The sequence below is a fragment of the Scyliorhinus torazame genome, chromosome 18, assembly GCF_047496885.1.
Source record: "Scyliorhinus torazame isolate Kashiwa2021f chromosome 18, sScyTor2.1, whole genome shotgun sequence".
Taxonomy (NCBI): domain Eukaryota; kingdom Metazoa; phylum Chordata; class Chondrichthyes; order Carcharhiniformes; family Scyliorhinidae; genus Scyliorhinus; species Scyliorhinus torazame.
In genome coordinates, this window is record NC_092724.1 from 15,550,194 (window position 1) to 15,559,361 (window position 9,168).

Sequence of the window (9,168 nt, forward strand, 5' to 3'; positions counted from 1 at the left end):
GGAAGGGGAGTGCTGATGACCAAGGACATAAGAGAGAGGGTGGGAGGAGGGTCCTGTGACCATAATATAGGGGGGAGGTTAAATCAACTATTTTGTTGAATCACATTATCCTATTTCCCATGGTTTACTCACTCCAGTTACCCTAAATAATTCAGACTCACCCTGGAGACCACCAACCTCCCATAGGCTGTGCTAAAGATAAAGGACAGAATGTGTCCCTTAAGAGACATGGGACAAACATTCAAAATAAGGGTTACCCTGCTACCCTCTTACATCTTACTCCATTGATAAATCATTCTATCCTTCCTCATTTGTTCATCTTGCTTTCCCTTAAGAAGTGGAAGGAATTATAAGCATGAGATCTAGACGAGAGGATGTTATCCATGGTTCAGCCCTCTCATCCTTAAACCAGGTTGTGTTCAAATTCTGCTCCAGAGTCTTCAGCATCTAATCCAGGCTGCCGCTGCCGGTGTAGGACAGAGGGAGGGACGCAAAGTTGGTGATTTAGACGAGGCTGCTCATTCTTGGTCCCTGTTGTACTGGACTGCAAGGGTGGTCTACTGGTGTATTAAGGTGAAGAAAAGTGGTGCCTGTCATGATATTCAGATAAACATCATGGTGCAAACACACATACACACTGATGGACAGAACAACGGACCAATCATCACACACACAAGTTCACAGCCAATCACAAGCAAGGGCACACGCACTATAAAACGGGGAACACCACAGTTCCTGCTCATTCCGGCAGGAGACAGCTCAGGGCACAGAGCTCACAGCAAGCCACTCAGACATTCACCATGTGCTGAGTGCCTCTCCAAGATTGTGTTAGGGCTGGGTCCACAGGTAAAAGGGTAATGAACGAACCACAGTAACAAGTTTACAGATGTTGTTATTGATAGTAATAAAACAGAGTTGTACCATCTGCAACCGTGTTGGTTCGTCTGTGTAGCAGAGCACCCAACACGACATAGTACCAGGATTGGAACCCAGCAACTGTGAGACCTACCTACACATCTTCAGGAATCCGCCATCCTGCGCCATGGACACTATCAGCCCGCCGCAGCCGCTCCAAATCGCTGGAAACCTTGGCGTCTACTGGAAACTGTTTAAACAGCGCTTCCAGTTCTTCCTAGAAGCCACAGAAAGGGAGAATGCTTCGGACACCAGGAAAATCGCCCTCCTCCTCTCTACGGCAGGGCAACACGCCATCCACATCTACAACTCCCTGGTGTTCGCGGAAGGTGAGGACGAGACGAAGTACAAGACGGTCCTTCTCAAACTCGAGCAACACTTCAGCATCGGGGTAAATGAGAGTTTCGAGAAGTATCTCTTCCAGCAGCGCCTGCAGGTAAGGATGAGCTCTTTCAATCTTTCCTAACACACCTCCGTATCCTTGCGCAGTCCTGCGGTTACGAGGCCACCTCCGATTCCATGATTCGGGACCAGATAGTTTTTGGGGTCACCTCGGGCGCCCTACGCCAGCAGCTCCTCAAGATAAAAAGTCTCACCCTAGCCACCGCCATCGAAGCCTGCGTCCTCCATGAAAACGCGACCAGCCGCTACTCCCAATTCCAGGTGGCCGAATCGGCACGGCAGGGGTCCTACGCGGCTGAACCGGCACGGCAGGGGTCCTACGAGGCTGAGCTAGTCCAGGCGATCGAATTCCCCCGGCCCGCGGCCCGGACGAGAGCGGCCATTTCGCGCGCTTTCCGCGGCCTTTTGCGCTTGTACGTGCCAAAAGAGACGTCGACGCAGAGGGACGTGACGCGCAGGCACGCTCTACGCAGGACCGAACTGCGCATGCGCGATGTCGCAACGAACGCCATGACGTCACGACGTGCGGCAACTGTGGATCCGCACATTTAAAGCGGCAATGTCCAGCAAAGAACCGACAATGCCTCAGCTGTGGCAAGATGGGCCACTACGCTGCCTGCTGTCGAGCAGCTCAACCTGCCAACGCTCCTCAATTCCGACAGCCTCGCAGGGACGTGCGGACCATTCAGCCTCCATACACCGAGTCGTACCCGGACGATATACAGACCGGTGATACAGACGACCGGGAAGCCTTCCGTGTTGCGGTCATTGACAGGAACTGGATGTCCCCAAGCAGGACCCACCAGCCGATGCCAGTGAACAGTGTCAATCCAGGTGATGAATGGTGTGCTGCCCTAACGGTCAACCTATCACCAATCAAATTCCGTTTAGACACTGGTGCCTCCGCCAATCTCATTGCATGGTCAGCCTTCTACGCCTTGAGGGTCAGACCACCGATTCGGCCATCCCGTTGTAAGATGGTCGACTACAACGGAAACGTTATCCCGGCCATGGGATCCTGCCAGCTCCAGGTGACACACAATGCATACACAGCATCACTGTCCTTTGAGATAGTTGGATCATCAAAGGACTCCCTGCTAGGCGCACAGGCATGCAAGGTTCTCCACCTCGTTCAGTGGGTACACGCTCTGTCTCCAGAAGGCACGTCAGACTTCCCGGATGCAGAATTTAGGGCACAGCTCCACTCGCTCCTCGCCCACAACCAGGAGGCATTCGAGGGCATGGGCACACTGCCCTACACTTACAGAATACGGCTCAAACTGGACACCACCCCAGTCATTCACGCACCTCGTAGAGTCCCAGCACCACTCAAAGACCGCCTCAAGCAGCAGCTGCAGGATCTCCAGGACCAAGGAATGCTTTCCCGGGTCACGGAGCCCACGCCATGGGTCAGCTCCATGGTGTGCGTTAAAAAGCCCTCTGGCGAACTCCGGATCTGCATCGATCCGAAAGACCTAAACAACAACATCATGAGGGAACACTACCCCATGCCCAAACGGGAAGAGATCACGAGCGAAATGGTCCGGGCTAAAATTTTTACAAAGCTTGATGCCGGAAAGGGTTTTTGGCAGATTCAACTGGATCAGTCCAGCAGGAAGCTGTGCACCTTCAACACTCCTTTCGCAAGGTACTGCTATAACAGAATGCCGTTTGGCATCATCTCGGCATCCGAGGTATTTCACAGAATCATGGAACAGGTGATGGAGGGCATCGAAGGGGTGCGCGTCTATGTTGACGACGTCATCATCTGGTCCACCACACCACAGGAGCACATCAGTCGTCTCCAGCGTGTCTTTGCACGGATACGAGAACACGGCCTGCGCCTCAACCGAGCCAAGTGTTCTTTTGGCCAAACTGAGCTCAAGTTTCTGGGGGACCACATATCCTGGTCAGGAGTGCGTCCGGATGCAGACAAAGTGAGCGCCATTACAGCCATGCCGCAGCCGGCAGACAAGAAGGCAGTGCTACGCTTTTTCGGGATGATCAACTTCCTGGGGAAGTTCATTCCCAACCTTGCCTCCCACACACCGGCTCTTCGCCACCTAGTGAAGAAGACCACGGAGTTCCAGTGGCTGCCCGCACACCAGAAGGAATGGGAAGAGCTCAAAATTAAGCTCACCACAGCCCCGGTATTGGCGTTCTTTGACACCTCTCGAGATACAAAGATCTCGACTGATGCCAGCCAGTCCGGCATTGGGGCTGTACTCCTGCAATGGGATGACACTGCATCATGGGCCCCGGTCGCTTATGCCTCGCGGGCCATGACCCCCACAGAACAGCGCTATGCGCAGATCGAGAAGGAGTGCCTGGGTTTGTTGACCGGCATAGATAAGTTCCACGACTACGTGTATGGTCTCCCTCAATTCACCGTGGAAACCGACCATCGCCCCCTGGTCAGCATCATACAAAAGGACCTGAATGAGATGACCCCTCGCCTCCAGCGCATTCTGCTCAAGCTCCGGATGTGCGACTTCCAACTGTTCTACACCCCGGGAAAGGACCTCATCATCGCGGATGCCCTATCCAGAGCAATGAACACACCGCCCGATTCGGAGGGGTTCGTCTGTCAGGTCGAAGCGCATGTGGCCTTCACATCGGCCAATCTGCCAGCTGATGATTCAAGTCTGGCCCGTATTCGCCGGGAGACTGCGGCTGACCCCTTTCTACAACGTGTGATGCGCCACATGACAGGAGGGTGGCTCAAAGGACAGTGCCCACAATTCTACAATGTCCGGGACGACTTGGCCGTCATTGACGGTGTCCTCCTAAAGCTGGACCGGATTGTGATTCCACACAGCATGCACAAGCTGGTCCTCGACCAACTGCACGAAGGCCATCTCGGGGTTGAGAAGTGCAGACGGAGGGCCGGGCCGGGCATCAGCGATGTCATTGCTAACATGGTGCTCAACTGCCCCACCTGCCAAAGGTTTCAGCCGGCGCAACCCCCTGAGACGCTTCAGCCCCATGAGTTGGTGACGTTCCCCTGGGCGAAGGTGGGTGTGGACCTTTTTCATGCGCTTGGCAGGGACTACGTAATCATCATAGATTACTTTTCGAATTATCCAGAGGTCATACGCCTGCACGGTTTGACATCGTCCGCTGTCATCAGGGCAAAGAGACCTTTGCTCGCCATGGCATTCCGCTTACTGTCATGAGGGACAATGGGCCCTGTTTTGCAAGCCAAGAATGGTCTTCTTCGTATGGCTTCACACACATGACGTCCAGCCTTCTGCATCCCCAGTCCAATGGCAAGGCGGAAAAGGGCGTTCATATCGTCAAGCGGCTCCTTTGCAAGGCTGCTGATGCTGGATCTATCGCTCGGCCCCACTACTCACTGGCCTCTCACCAGCCCAGCTGTTGATGGGTCGCGCCCTCAGGACCACTGTGCCATCCATTCTTGATCCTACACCCGACCATGCTCTAGTACTGCAAAGGATGCGACAGCAGCGTGCTCAGCAGAAGGTGGCACTCGGGCAACTGATCTTCCTGCCTTAGCGCCTGGAGACAACGTCCGCATCCACCTACCAGAGGGTGGCTGGTCGGCAACTGCCGAAGTTCTCCGATGCGTGGCTCCCCGCTCGTTCCTTGTTCGCATGCCTGATGGCTCCATTCGCCGGCGCAATCGCCGGGCTCTTCGCCTGCTTCCGCGCTCGCTACGTGATCATACACTGGTGCCATACCCTCCTGTTGTTCTTGATATTGACTTCGTGGAGCTTCCTGCTACCATGCCCATTCCCCTGTCACCTGTGGCCAGGCCCATTCCTCAGCCGGTGGATCCTGACCCACCCTTGAGGCGGTCAACCCGAATTCGTCGCCCACCTACTAGGCTGGACTTATGAGCCTGTTTGAACATTGGACTCACTAAAGTTTTATGCCACAATGTTAATATGTTTCGCTTTTTGTCGTTACAGGAGTTCGTTTTGATGCTTGATGTTCACACTTGTTTTGTTTATGGTACAACATCGTTGCTATGTTGCACCTGACACCTTCCTATGTATATAGTTTAGCCTCATGTACATGTTGTAGATATTGCACACACACATTCAGCTGCGCTCAGTACACATCTATATTTATTAACACATAGGCACATATTTTTGTAAAAAAGGAGGGATGTCATGATATTCAGATAAACATCATGGTACAAACACACACACACATTGATGGACAGATCAACGGACCAATCAACACACACACAACATCACAGCCAATCACAAGCAAGGGCACACGCACTATAAAACGGGGAACACCACAGTTCCCGCTCATTCCAGCAGGAGACAGCTCAGGGCACAGAGCTCACAGCAAGCCACTCAGACATTCACCATGTGCTGAGTGCCTCTCCAAGATTGTGTTAGGGCTGGGTCCACAGGTAAAAGGGTAATGAACGAACCACAGTAACAAGTTTACAGATGTTGTTATTGATAGTAATAAAAAAGAATTGTACCATCCGCAACCGTGTTGGTTCGTCTGTGTAGCAGAGCAACCAACACGACAGTGCCTACAGACCGGGAAGCTCATTCATTGAATCATAGAGAACCCCGACAGTGCAGAGGAGGCCATTCAGCCCATCGAGTATGCACCAACCCTCCAAAAGAGCACCCTACCAAGGTCCGCTCCCCTAACCCCATCTAAATTTTGGACACTAAGGGACAATTTAGCATGGCCAATCCACCAAACTGTACGTCTTTGGACTGTGGGAAGAAATCAGAGCACCTGGAGAAAATTATCATTATATCTACTCAGCTAACAGTTCTCAATCAAGGCAGCACCATAAGGCCGAGGCAATTTAATTGGCCTCAGTGTCCCTGAATCAGAAAGTATGTAAGTATGTATCAATGTAAATACCTTTCTCTGTAACAACTTAAACATCTCTCATGTAATGCTTCAATGTAAGCATCTTTCCTATGTGACCTGTGAGGATTCCAGTTAATTGTCAGTATCCATAGCAAACAATTACTAAATTATATTGTTCTTTCTGATAATACTATCAGTTTTTAATAATACTCTTTATTAGTGTCACAAGTAGACTTGCATTAACACTGCAATGAAGTTACTGTGAAAAGCCCCTAGTCGCCACACTCCGGCGTCTGTTCGGGTACACGGAGGGAGAATTCAGAATGTCCAATTCACCGAACAAGCACGTCTTTCGGGACTTGTGGGAGGAAACCGGAGCGCCCGGAGGAAACCCACGCAATCCTCATCGATTGAGCCTTGTGCCTTCCTTCCAGAATGGTGGCAGCTGGTTGTGTGGTGGAGATGATCATACCGTGCAGGCGTGCTGCTGTATGCTAAGAGACTGGTGTGCGTGGATGTCCTGCTGATGTGGGTCACTGGGGGACGTGTGCCTTTGCCGTGAGCTTGGCCGCATTGTGATGTGGAGTCTGGGTTTAACACAGAGGTTGTGGCAGGGAGTTGTTCATGGTTTCCTGGGCAGGTCCGGGATCCATGCACTCACACTGTGCGATACCAATGGGCCGCGTTTGACCTGTAGTGCCTGGAGAAATTGTCTGATCCTTAGGAGTCGGCTGGCTGATAGTCTCACTAGTTCCTCTGCTGTGGAGCTGTGCATCTAAGCAGTGTAATGAGGAGTGCCAACACCGGGTGGTCTGTCGATTGAGCATGGCCACACTGATCCCCCTGATCATACTGCTGATACATGGGGTTTTCCAGATGGCGGGAGAGATAGATCGCTACATGATCAGGAGAGCTCCAAGCATTTCAATGATACTTGCAGCAGTCAACAGTTTATTTTTTAAAAATTTATAGTACCCAATTAATTTTTTTTCCCTTTAAGGGGCAATTTAGCGTGGCCAATTCACCTAACCTGCACATCTTTTGGGTTGTGGGGGCGAAACCGACGCAAACACAGGGAGACTGTGCAAACTCCACACGGACCGTGACCCAGGGCAGCACGGTAGCATTGTGGATAGCACAATTGCTTCACAGCTCCAGGGTCCCAGGTTCCATTCCGGCTTGGGTCACTGTCTGCGGAGTCTGCACATCCTCCCCCGTGTCTGCGTGGGTTTCCTCCGGGTGCTCCGGTTTCCTCCCACAATCCAAAGATGTGCAGGTTAGGTGGATTGGCCATGATAAATTGCCCTTAGTGTCTAAAATTGCTCTTAGTGTTGGGTGGGGTGGCTGGGTTGCGGGGTTAGGATGGAGGTGTGGACCTTGGGTAGGGTGCTCTTTCCAAAAGCCGGAGCAGACTCGATGGGCCGAATGGCCTCCTTTTGCAGAGCCGGGATCGAACCTGGGACCTCGGCGCCGTGAGACCGCAATGCTAACCCACTGCGCCACCGTGCTGCCCCTAGCAGTTTAAATAGTCAGGATCCTGTAGGTAACACCTAAGGGGTGAGTTGCTAGTCTTTTACAGCAGAAATGGGAGGTTCAGCCATCATGCCGATCGCGAGGGGGGGGGGACACCGAGTCCACACCTTCACCACCAAGTTGGTCCCCACTAGTCCCAGAGCTCCAGGCATACACTCCTCAGAAAGCCTGAGACAATGAAAAGGGTACTTACCTCCTTGCTCCCCCTCAAAGACCAGGGGGTAGTATTCTCCGTCCCGCCGCGCCAGAGTTCTGGTTCAGCACGCCAGCGGGATGCTCCGTTACGCCGGCTGGTCAATGGGGTTTCCCATTGTGGGGCAGTCCCACGCCGTTGGGAAACCCCCCGGGCTGCCGGCAAAATGGAGCATCCCGCCGGCGGAGAATCCCGCCCATGGGGCCAGGACCCTGTTTGTAAATACTTGCACCAAATTCCGCCCTGGCGTGACTCCCAGGTGGAGCATACATGAGGGTTGGCGGATTCGGGCTTTGAACCCAATAATCGCATTCAAATGAATGCATATGTGTTGTTTGCATGTTCCTGCCAGTGCAGGGTGGGGCGGGCCGGGGAACGGGACCGGAGACTGGGGACGGGTCCACCAGCTGGCACCAATCCCGTTTTGGGGCCAATGTGGGATTCTTCACCTGATTGGGATTCCTGATCTTAGCGGCAGGGGGTGGGGAGTGGGAGGAGGTTTGGGTGGAGCATGAACATCTGCAGGGGCCTTTGAGCAAATTCTGTGCCGTAAATACTTTATAACACTGTTCAGAAAAGTAGGAAATAAAACAGTGGTGACGGGAGATGCATTACAATAGTGCAAAAGAATTTGACAGTTGGAATGTGTAACACAGGCAAGGGAGAATGTTGGTCAGAGTCCATCATCATTTACAGTGGCATGAATCCAGATCAACACTAGAACAAATCAGCCCCTTAGATGGGCACTGTTTAAATTTTCCAAATAAAAAGATACAATGCATTTCAGAAGTGGGATTTCAGTTCAACCCCAATGTCCAAAACACAAAATAAGTTATTGCCCAGTACAAGGTGACCTAACTGATCTCCAGACAGGTTGAATAACTTGCCTTGGATTTCACCGTAAAGAACACAATGGAGCTCAGGCAGATCTGAACTCTTAATAGTTTTTACTGCTTGTTGATATGCCAGAACCCCTTGAACAGCTTCACATAAGGTGCATTTTAAAAATGACTTTATCAGAGTAACAAAGCCAGAGCGCAAACTGTGGACGGGGGCAAACCCCTAATCCAGCTCCTTGCCTGCCCCAAAAAACAATTCAAATTGAATCCAATTCATGATCCCCACAAGAGAGACATACCAGATCCAGGCATTACACCTGACCTCACGCTCATCTTAGCCAATTGGAAGACTGCAGCCAAAGGCAGATGCTCAGTGTTTGCAATTCCTCAGTATAGCAGAGTCAATGAACAAGGAACCTGCATCATCATAGACTTATTAATTTGCCATTGGCTAAATACATGTTAGTTGACCTG